Here is a 12,340-nt window from a genome sequence, read left to right on the forward strand (position 1 = left end):
TTTCCCAAGTTTGACAATGATTAACAAAGTTGAAATCAAATCTAAGCCATTACATGTAAATCACAGCTCAGTGTAAAGCAAATATCGCCACGATGGCCTCGGGGAGTGGGGTGGGGTGCTATGCACTCTTCAAAGTGTTTTGGGCAAGGAAAGAATTTGAAAAAGGTAATAGATGTCTTCATATCAATTTTACTAGCTAGATTGTAGGTGTTATTTATAATTAAGGTCTACTTTTATTCGCATAACTATTTCAAAGTTCTGCGCAAATCATTTTTCACTAACTTTTCAAAAGTGAGTGGTGCTCACTCAAGCGGAAATATTTTTTTACAGTTATATTGTCATTTGCTAAAATGGATTTGTACCAATGTTAAAATGTTGAAAAATCTTTAGGATATTACAAATGTGTAATTTTATAGAATATTTTCTAAGTGTAAACTTTTTTGATACGCACTGTATATTTCTCTATTTCATAAAACTTAAATAAATTTGGTTATTAGATCAATGTAATTTCAGGTAACTTGTTTTTTTTTTCAATCATTTTGTTAAAATGAGGGCGAGATATACACATGTTTCATTGTTTTTTTTTCATCTGCAAGAGCAGTATGCATTTTATTATGAAATACACTTTTTTGGGGAAAAATACATTTGTTTTTATCACAGAATACAATTTTTCATTCCCAGAGATTGGCAGGTCTGCACTAAATGAATAACAGGCAAGCTAAATCTAGGGGTTATATAATCTCCCAATTTCATTCCCTAAAATGGGATGCATCCTTTTGCTTCCATGTTTGAAATTGGAGAGTGATTAGTAAGTGCTCGACATGTAGTAGTAGTTCTTTGAGATATTTTTCAGTCTGTTGTACAAACGCTGACTTCAATATAGCCTCTGCACCTCATAAATATGTTGTTACCCCCACCCTTAAGTAAATGTAAAAATAAAACTTGTAAGATAATAGCCAAGGAAATATAACAAGATCTCCATCATCATCATCAGAGGTGCAAGTACATGAGCATTTTTTAGAAGGTCACAAGCAAAATTACAAGGCACCAAGAATTGTGATAAGTGCTTTTCAATTTAAATTCATTGTCCAGATGCAGATAGCAAATATGTCTATATCCCATCCTACTTTACTCTCTTTTTGACATCACATTGCAAGTGAAATATGATATTGACCCTAGCATGTTTCCAGTTATTTGTTTTGGCTATAAATGCAAAAATTTACCAATGATTGTTCTGTTTATTGCTCATGGTTTTGAGATGGGAATAATTTATCAATCACTAGATCATATAAATCATGAAATACTCATCATTTGCTCGGGTATTGAAACAGTCCAAACTGTTCCAAATGTATCTTGTATGTGTGCTGTGGTTCTTACCAGTACCCTAATGATGCCTGCTAAGCATGTCAAAGTACTAGCATGGCAAATCTAAAGGTTCCTACATGTGTTATTACAGCGATAAGAAGTTGACGGAGAGAAATTCAAAATGCTGTTTTTTATTACAATTATTACAAAGATTTTTTAAATTCAATTTAAGATATTAGGTTACCCCCCCCCCCCCCCATGAATATGTACCTACACTGCTTCCCCCCCAAAAAAAAAAATTAAATAACTGCCACTGGGTTATTGAGACTAAATTTCTGAAATTATGCAACATTTTGTAAGTGCAAATTGGACCCAATATTGCTCAAAAAGAATGACGTCTTTTACAAAGTCAATGCAAAATATGTTTCCAAACATATCAAATCAAACAAAAATCAGAAATGTATCTCCCCCCCCCAAAAAAAAAGAAAAATGCATGGGAAATTTATTATACTTTGACAATTTTTTTGTAGATATATGTTGAAAATTGCGGATGTACTAGCTATTTAAAGCTAAATGATAGTAGTTGCAGTAAAACACTAATTTCGTGAGAAAGGCTATAAAACCAAGGTTGTGTATGACTATGATATATCATCGTGGATCTAGATCTGGTACAGTTACATAAACTGAACTATGTGAAATCATAAAATCTAAGCTGAAATACGATCACACTGAAGATCGCCAACACAGATAGGCACACGTGGGACTGTATTATTGCTGGAATAAAGCCCAGACGGAAGTGACCGAATCCGTGCTTATTTCTCCGCAATTACACAATTTCTTCCAGAATCCTTTGGCACATATTTTTTATTCATACAAACAGACACTTGGGTGGTCTTTATATTATATTATATTCTGTAAAAAGTCATTTTGAGATCATTACCAGAACTGGAATTTATCTTTAAAGTAATCAGCAGTCTGGTCTGAAATAGCCCAGTTGAAATTGTGTGTGGGGGGGGGGCATAATGGACCCTGCTTGATAACATCATATATATGTTTGCACTGCATCTTTTCATGACATATAAGACCAAATTCCTGTCGCCCAGGTTCAGGAATCCGAAATGTCTTCTACAGAGTCATATTGATGAATGCTCAATAATTTATGAAGAATTAGTTGTGTGTTTCCAAAGGAAATTCAAAAGCTTCATATTTGTTAATCACCTCATGACATTTCTGCACATTGTACAATGAATTACTAGGTGGCAAAGTCCCCATTGCCTACATAATATTTATTGTACTCTTATTCAATGAAATCTAATGTGAATCATTTAAAAAGATAACATTCTATAACCAATATATACAATTGAAAATTTGGTTTAGCTGTCATTAACAAACTTCTGAAGAACAAAAAAATACAAGTAAGTGGGAAAAGAAATCAAAATCTGATGCTTTTTTTTAACCTTTTGGTGTAATATTGATGCAATAAGTAATCGACTGCACTTGAGTAACATTAGTTTACAAGTATGTAGTAATTGTTGATCCATATGACCTTCTAAATATGTGTATTATTTCCAGGATGTTTTATGATGTGTGGAGCTTTTAAGATGGAAGACATCCTTTGCTGTTACCTAAATGTACTAAAATTCAAGGTCCGGGAGTTCAGCTGTACACTGTAATATTGCACATGAAAACCATTTGAATGAATTGGAATGTATAAAAATGTGTGCATATTCATGTAATATCACTCGTACCTGTAGCTATTGACTTGGCTTTGAATGTATTAGCTCTGGAGCTCTTGTTATTCAACCATGATATTCATGCTGTAAATATGATAGACAAAATTAAAAAGAAAATGAGTGTTGTGTGCCTACCTATTGTATATATATAAATATATAAATGTATCCCAGCATGCCCTTGCAAGATGATACCTCGGAGGGTAGATTTTTTTTCTCTAGGTTTCTTGAAAGTTGTCTAATTGAAAAAAAATTACAGGTAGGTTGATTAGAGGGCTCCAAGAGGAATCGTTTTGACTAAAAATGTGTAAAGCCAGTTCAACAATGTTGTATTGTAAATATGGACAGTTTTGTATATATTCATTCTTTTGGAAAGGGGTACTTCTGTGTGTGTCATCGTAGTCCCATTGAAGCTCTGAGAAGGAAAATTATACAAAACCAAGATCCTCTTCTTTTTTTTTAGATGGAAGACATGGGGGAAAAATGTTGGATTGGTTGTTTTGAGACACTAGTTGGGAAGAATTTCATGCTGTTGTACATGTATAAAGTTGTAATCTTATTTTAATGTTTTAAGAGTTCTTATCGTTCATGTACTGTGGCGCACATTACAGGCACGTGATGTGTTTACTTGTCTTTTTAAATGGTTACCAGCAGTGCTGTCATACCATGTGTTACACTGAGAATATATTTTCACCTATCCAAAGTCTACCACTAAATATTTGGTGATTTGCTAGTCAGGAACATGTACACTGTCTTTAACTGTAAGATAAAGCATTGATCACATGCATTCACAATTGTACATCTAGCAGATTGTTTTCTTATGAAATAGAAAATAAATGATGGATGGAAAATGTGTATTTGACTAGTAAAGGCTGTATTTAGGTGTTTTCCTTACCTCTTGAAAGTCGGTATAGTACTTTGTTACCCCTAAAGGTCAAGTCCACCTCAAAAAATGATTTGAATCAACAGAAAAATTAGACAAGCATAATGCTGAAAATTGCATCAAAATCGGATGTAAAATAAAGTTCTGATTTTTTAAAGTTTCACATATTTTTCACAAAAAGTTACATACACAATTTAGTCACATAGAAATGAGAGGATCAATGATATCCCTCACTACTGTGTTTCGTTTGTTTTTACCCCCGCCAAACGAAGTTTGGAGGGGGTATATAGGAATCAGTTTACAGTCGGTCCGTCTGTTGCAAATCTTGTGCATCGAACTACTTTCTCAATTTTAAACCAATTTTCTTGAAATTTGGACCACACATTGGTCTTGGGGTAAAGATCTGCATACACTTCATACGTATTGAAAATTGTGTTGCCATGGTAATAGCATAAAATGCCAAAAATTAGGTGCAAATCTTGCGCATCAAACTACTGTCATTTTTGTCTCACCTGCGAAGTAGAGTGAGACTATAGGCGCCGCTTTTCCGACGGCGGCGGCGTCAACATCAAATCTTAACCTGAGGTTAAGTTTTTGAAATGATGTCATAACTTAGAAAGTCTATGGACCTAGTTAATAAAACTTGGCCATAAGGTTAATCAAGTATTACTGAACATCCTATTAGAGTTTCATGTCACATGACCAAGGTCAAAGGTCATTTAGGGTCAATGAACTTAGACCATGTTGGAGGAATCAACATCGAAATCTTAACCCGAGGTTAAGTTTTTGAAATGTCATCATAACTTATAAAATATATGGACCTAGTTCATGAAACTTGGACATAAGGTTAATCAAGTATCACTGAACATCCTGCATGAGTTTCACGTCACATGACCAAGGTCAAAGGTCATTTAGGGTCAATGAACTTTGGCCGAATTGGGGATATCTGTTGAATTCCCATCATAACTTTGAATGTTTATGGATCTGATTCATGAAACTTGGACATAATAGTAATCAAGCATCACTGAACATTTTGTGCAAGTTTCAGGTCTCATGATTAAGGTCAAAGGTCATTTAGGGTCAATGAACTTTGGCCGAATTCGGGGCATCTGTTGAATTACCATCATAACTTTGAAAGTTTATTGGTCTAGTTCATTAAACTTGGACATATGAGTAATCAAATATCACTGAACATCCTGTGCGCATTTCAGGTCACATGACCAAGGTCAAAGGTCAATGAACTTTGGCCGAATTGGGTGTATCTGTTGAATTACCATCATAACTTTGAAAGTTTATGGATCTGATTCATGAAACTTGTACATAAGAGTAATCAAGTATCACTGATCATCCTGTGCGAGTTTCAGGTCACATGATCAAGGTCAAAGGTCATGTAAGGTCAATGAACTTTGGCCATGTTGGGGTTTTTTGTTGAATAACCATCATATCTCTGTAAGTTTATTGGTCTAGTTCATAAAAAGTGGACATAAGAGTAACCATGTATCACTGAACATCTTGTGCGAGTTAGAGTAGTATTCAAAGTCAGCACTGCTGCTATATTGAACTGCGTGATGCAGGTGAGACGGCCAGAGGCATTCCACTTGTTTAACAAATTCTCTTGAAATTTGAGAGAAAGATGTGCAGGACACATTTTTCTTATGTTTGAAAATTACATTTAATGCCCAAAATTAGGTGCAAATCTTGCGCACCAAACTACTTTCTCAATTTTTAACCAATTCTCTTTAATTCTGGACCACACATTGTCTTTGAGGTAAAGATGTGTAAGACATATTTTGTGTGTGTCAGAAATTGTGTTGCCAAGGTAACAACAAAATATATGCCCCAAATTTGGCGAAAATATTGTAGTTCAAACTACTTCATCAGTTTTTATCCAATTCTCATGATATTTTGCTCACACACAGGTCTTTGGGTGAAGATGGGCAAGACGTTTTTTTCCATGTGTTGCAAATTGTTGCCATGGTAACGGCGTGGGGGCGGGGGTATTAAACACCTTCAGTGATAGTTCTAGTTTATAGTTTGAATTATACAATATTTCAATTTTTGTCTCACCTGCGAAGCAAAATGAGACTATAGGCGCCGCTTTTCCGACGGCGGCGGCGGCGTCAACATCAAATCTTAACCTGAGGTTAAGTTTTTGAAATGACATCATAACTTAGAAAGTATATGGACCTAGTTCATGAAACTTGGCCATAAGGTTAATCAAGTATTACTGAACATCCTATTAGAGTTTCATGTCACATGACCAAGGTCAAAGGTCATTTAGGGTCAATGAACTTAGACCATGTTGGAGGAATCAACATCGAAATCTTAACCTGTGGTTAAGTTTTTGAAATGTCATCATAACTTAGAAAATATATGGACCTAGTTCATGAAACTTGGACATAAGGTTAATCAAGTATCACTGAACATCCTGCATGAGTTTCACGTCACATGACCAAGGTCAAAGGTCATTTAGGGTCAATGAACTTTGGCCGAATTGTGGATATCTGTTGAATTCCCATCATAACTTTGAAAGTTTATGGATCTGATTCATGAAACTTGGACATAATAGTAATCAAGCATCACTGAAAATTTTGTGCAAGTTTCAGGTCTCATGATTAAGGTCAAAGGTCATTTAGGGTCAATGAACTTTGGCCGAATCGGGGATATCTGTTGAATTACCATCATAACTTTGAAAGTTTATTGGTCTAGTTCATTAAACTTGGACATTAGAGTAATCAAGTATCACTGAACATCCTGTGCACGTTTCAGGTCACATGACCAAGGTCAAAGGTCAATGAACTTTGGCCGGATTGGGTGTATCTGTTGAATTACCATCATAACTTTGAAAGTTCATGGATCTGATTCATGAAACTTGTACATAAGAGTAATCAAGTATCACTGAACATCCTGTTCGAGTTTCAGGTCACATGATCAAGGTCAAAGGTCATGTAAGGTCAATGAACTTTGGCCATGTTGGGGTTTTTTGTTGAATAACCATCATATCTCTGTAAGTTTATTGGTCTAGTTCATAAAAAGTGGACATAAGAGTAACCATGTATCACTGAACATCTTGTGCGAGTTAGAGTGGTATTCAAAGTCAGCACTGCTGCTACATTGAACCGCGTGATGCAGGTGAGACGGCCAGAGGCATTCCACTTGTTACAGATTTGAAAGGACTAACCTGATTGAACCATAATATGGTAATTCCACATGTCCAGGGAGAAATAAAACTTTGCTTTGCAAGACCTTAACTTTCTTATTCTATATCCGAGTTTGATGAAATTTTCAGTGTTATGCTCGTTGGATTTTTATCTTTTTATTCAAATCAACTTTTTGTTGGAGGTTGGAGTGGACTTGTCCTTTAAACCCCCCCCCCCCCCCCCCCCCGCTTATAAACACTCGCGTAGCGGGCGGGTTCGTAAGATTCGTTCGTTTAGATTTTTGGCGATTTTTTTTAACGGTGTCTTCAATGGGACAAACATGATGGGAAAATAAAATGAAATTGAAATTAGAGTTTCGTTTTAAGCCGGCAATTAAGTGCCTGAAATAAAATGTATTCGACAACTATAGGGAACAATTTTGTTGGTCCCCGGGACTTATTTATAACCAGAGTGCACTTTACTCCCCTCCTAGTTCTCTTCTCAGTTTTCTTTTTTTATTCCCATTATTGTGTCGCCTTGTTCTTCTTTTTCTTCTCCCTGTTCTTCTTAATTAAAATTTTAGAGTAGTTGATTTTTTTTTATATTTTTGGGGTACTGGCTTGTAGTTGTAAAGAACAAATGGTTCTTGAGATTTTAGACCCAAAAGCGAGACACTATTCAAATTTTGTAAATCATAAATAGGATATAGTTAATTGGGTATCATTAATAATGCAATCGTGAAGCATGAGCAGACAATTATTGATATTCTGATGTGAAACTGGAAAATTTAAGTACACTTTAAATAAAGAGCATTCAGGCTTTCGCGCATGTTTTAGATTTAGATTTAGAATCTGGGCATTCTGAATACATTTTGTTTAATGGAACATTATGGAATACACGTAGACAATATGAACTTTGCAAATCAAACAATGTGACCACGCAGCGTGAGCTTGAAAATGCTGATATGGAGACCATAAAACGAACATTTTACAGAGCACTTAAATGTGTAAATGAAAAAAAAATAATGAAAGCTCGATATTCGAGCTAAAATATGTTTTGTATATTGACTTCAAAAACTTGCTCCATATCAGCCTATTGAACAAGATATGAATCTCGTCGAACAGGCAATTCTGGCGCGAAGCGTAAGCAAAATTTTATGTAGTAACATGAAAGGGTTTTTTTTGCAAGTCTTCCCCTCACAATATTTCACTCGTCTTCCTCATCTTCCTCTTCTTTTTTTTCTTCTGTGTTCTTTTCCTTTTCTTCTGTCTCCCCCCTTTTTTTTGCTCTGGCAATTTTTTTCAGGGGGGCACGTGCCCCCCCCCCCCCGTTGCTACGCCTCTGGTTTTTATTCATGTCTTGTTGCAGGGTGATCTGTCTGCCGTGATTGTTTATTGATATTGTATGAATATAGGTGGGGTTGACTGTGATTGATTGTCGGTGAATGTGTGTTGGGTGATAGGGTGGATGGATGGATGGATGCGTAGTGTACTCTACAAATGGGTCACAAGGTTTGCAAATGGTTCCTCTTCTCTTTCTCATTTTAACTTGTAAATACCAATTCTCAATAAATTCCTAATACGAACTGCCACTGTCATTCTTCCTTTTTTTAGCTTATTATATGCAGCTGGTCGTATTCTTATATCAGCTTAGAATTTTGATATAACTTTTTACCTTTTTCAGGACCTTGATGTAAAACAGTGTTCTTGTGTTTTTCCTGAATAAATATACTTCAATAAAAAAAATGTCGCCCTATAATGAGGGAGGGGGCTTCATTTTTTCAACTCCGTGATATAACCCCGTACATCAAACAAAATCCTTGGCTTTTCTGGGTTTCTTTCTCTACACCAGCGACTCTCGCAATTGCTCGGCTAATCTTGCCACTGCCTTTTACACCCTACTTTAGGTTGGGCTTGAATGGCAATTTAGCCCCACCTGTAGAACGAGGTCAAGCTAATCCTACTCAATGTTAACACAGCGTTTTGCAAAGTGGACTAACCCCATACCTATATAAGGGTGATAATGGAACATTTAGAGAGCATTTGACAGTGTTTCGACAAGACAAGACAAAAAAATATTCCAGTAACTAAAGGTGATCATCAAGTACTAAGAGTGTTCTGGTCCTGTATAAAAACAGATTTATAATAATAATGTGTCGTACGGGATGCAGAAAAGGTGGCTTTTTGGAAACCTCAAAGTTATGCTCTAAAGTCTGTGAATTGGACAGATAATTTTCCTTAAAAAATGAACTCAAATTTGTATTCAATTACCCAAGAAATAATACAATGCAAGAAAGCAAAATAAACATTCATGAATAAATAGATAAAGCAAATTAAGATTTTCGTGAACATTGGCGTATGGGACACTCAAAATGTGTCGTACGGACACCTCTAAATTGAAGCCAAACTTTCTTACTTTGATATGTCTCTGACTTCTTCAGTCACTTTATTTGGATAATCCTATCAAACTAAATACATGTACATTTATTATGTTAGTTAGAAACCGCTATTGGCTGAATATTTCTGTCAATAAATCCTATCAAAATACTGAGTCCCAGGGGACCGCGGAACGGTTTTCAAAGTGGGGGGGGGGGGCTGACCATGCTAAAAATCACAATCATATGGTAATTTTTACGTTTTTGTACACGGTTTTGGAAAAAAGTGCCCCCCCCCCCGACCGGTTCCGCGGCCCCTGAGTCGCCGTACGGGACACTGTCTTGTGTGTTATACATGCAGGCACTTGAGTGTTGTACTGGACAGCCTGTATAAATCAGAGAGGGAGCAACGCCCCTAAATTCTCCCTTTTTAATGATAAGCATTAAGCAGTAATTCAGGACTCATTCTATCCGTTATATACAATCGGGAGAAATATCATCATTTTTTTCATGATGGGAAAGGTACACTGTAATGGTTCACAGCATTTTTAAGAGCTAAATAACTTGAGGTTTTGGGTGAAGTTAATTTTTAGTGAATTGAGTGATTATTTCCAATAGACTATTTAAACAATGAATGAATGAAACTGTTTTTGTGTAAATTGTGGGGATAAAATATCCCCACATCTCGTCATGTCGACATCCTTTAGAAGAGATGATCAGATGACAAGATCTTCGATCCATGATCATGTCATCTGATCATCTCTTCCACTGGATGTAGACATGACGAGGTAGAAGATCTTGTCATCTGATCATCAAGATGTCGACATGACGAGATCCGGGATCTTGTCATCTGATCATCTCTTCTAAAAGATGTCGACATGATGAGATCCGGGATCATGTCATCTGATCATCTCTTCTGAAAGATGTGGACATGATGAGATCCGGGATCATGTCATCTGATCATCTCTTCTGAAAGATGTGGACATGATGAGATCCAGGATCTCCTCATCTGATCTTTTGCTATCATGATGTCGACTTCCCAAGATAATTATCTTAACATCTCGGGGGCACTTTTAAGCTTCCATAAGTGTGGAATCGCCTGTTACGAGATTATTTGACCCTGCAAAATTGCAGCACTGAGGTGCCACGGAACGGTTGTGAAAGCGGCCGGTAGGCTGACCATTCAAAAAATCAGATGGGAAGTTTTACGTTTTTATACACGGTTAAAAAAAAGTTGGGGTTGAAGCCCAGCCAGCCCAAATGGCTCATTAACGCCCCCGTTCAATCACTGGCATACAGGCAGGGGGGGGGCCTTGGTTCCAAACCCAAGAGGAAATAAAATAAATTATAAGACGTATAATGAAGTGAATGGAAACAATGAAATGTTTTATTTGCTGAATATAAATCTATTACATAATTAGAATTTAATTTCAATAGGCAATCTTTTTTCCAGCTCGCTTTGCACGCTGGCGACGTTTTACAATTTTTTTTCCACATGTTTTGCCCCTCAAAATATTTGGTTCATTGTACGCAACTGAGTTGAATAAAATGTGTTTTATAAAAGCTATATTCCATTATGCCCGCGATTCGATTAAAATAGCGGCAATCTGCGAGGTTTAAATGGTTTTGATATCAAGAAGTTCCGGGGGCTCCGCCCGGCCCTGACACCAACCACACAGCACTGCGTATGGAAGGGTTGGGCCATGATCCAAACAGTTCTACAAACAAGAACAAAAAAGAGGAAAGGAAAGGAAAAGTGTACGATATGATTTTATTTACTGAGTATGAAGTAAAAAAAAAAATAGCTCAAAGTTAGATTCTCATGAAAAGGTGATTTTTTCTCGCTCGCTTCGCTCGCTAGGGACTTATATCAAGCAGCTTTTTAGCACATGTATACTGCGCCCCTCGTTTTTTTTTTTTTTTACTCTTCACGCTACTGCTGCAAAGAATCCTGATCACCGTGGCGTACAGAACACAAAAAAGGAATATAAAGAGAAGAAGAGTGAAATATATTATTCTCTGGATATCATGTCTAACTAATTATCACAAAATTTGATTTTTTGTATTATACAGTTCAAAATACGCAATATCTGGCCAACTCAAAATAGTCGCCGCCTGTTCATACCATGATGTGACCGGGAAATTTTTTGGCTCTTCGTTTTCGGACTAACGAACCGTCGGAATTACAAACCTCATTTCGTTTTCGGATTAACGAACCTTCGGAAATACGAACCTCACTTCGTTTTCGATCTAACGAACCTTCGGAATTAACCTCATTTCGTTTTCGGACTAACGAACATTCGGAATTACGAACCTTCGGAAATACGAACCTTCAGAATAACGAACCTTCGGAATATCCGAACCTTCGGAATAACGAAGCTTCGGAATTACGAATGTATGCGACAAAGCATGCTGGTGAGGCCTGGGGGCGTTTCATGAAAGGACTTGTCGGACGTTTTATCCGACAAGTCCCATTTTATCCGACAGTTACCATAGGAACAGTGCCTCTCAGCCAATCAAAGTCGTGGAAAGATGTCAGATATGACAACTTGTCGGATGAAAATATTGATGAAATGCTCTCTCTAAGAGCCCCAGATGTGCACTTTTTTTCCTGTATGTCTATGAACTCAAGAGGGAGACATTCAAACTACAGGATGTCATGGTCTCTCGCAAGATCAAGTCTTCACGGTCGTGGACGAGTCTCGACGCGCCCCCGGCGTAGGACGAGCCGAGTTCGAAATCAACCCCCTTCAGAAATAAGTGAATGAACAAGATTGACCTCAATTTCTCATCTTTGTTCTTTTACTCCACCCTTCTACAACTCCACTCTAAGAGTATAGCCAGTGGCGGAGTCAGAGTTTACAAGATGGGAGGGGGCACGCCACCAGGGGAGAATCCCGGGGGCGCC

The sequence above is a fragment of the Lytechinus variegatus genome, chromosome 3 (assembly GCF_018143015.1).
Source record: "Lytechinus variegatus isolate NC3 chromosome 3, Lvar_3.0, whole genome shotgun sequence".
Lineage (NCBI taxonomy): Eukaryota > Metazoa > Echinodermata > Echinoidea > Temnopleuroida > Toxopneustidae > Lytechinus > Lytechinus variegatus.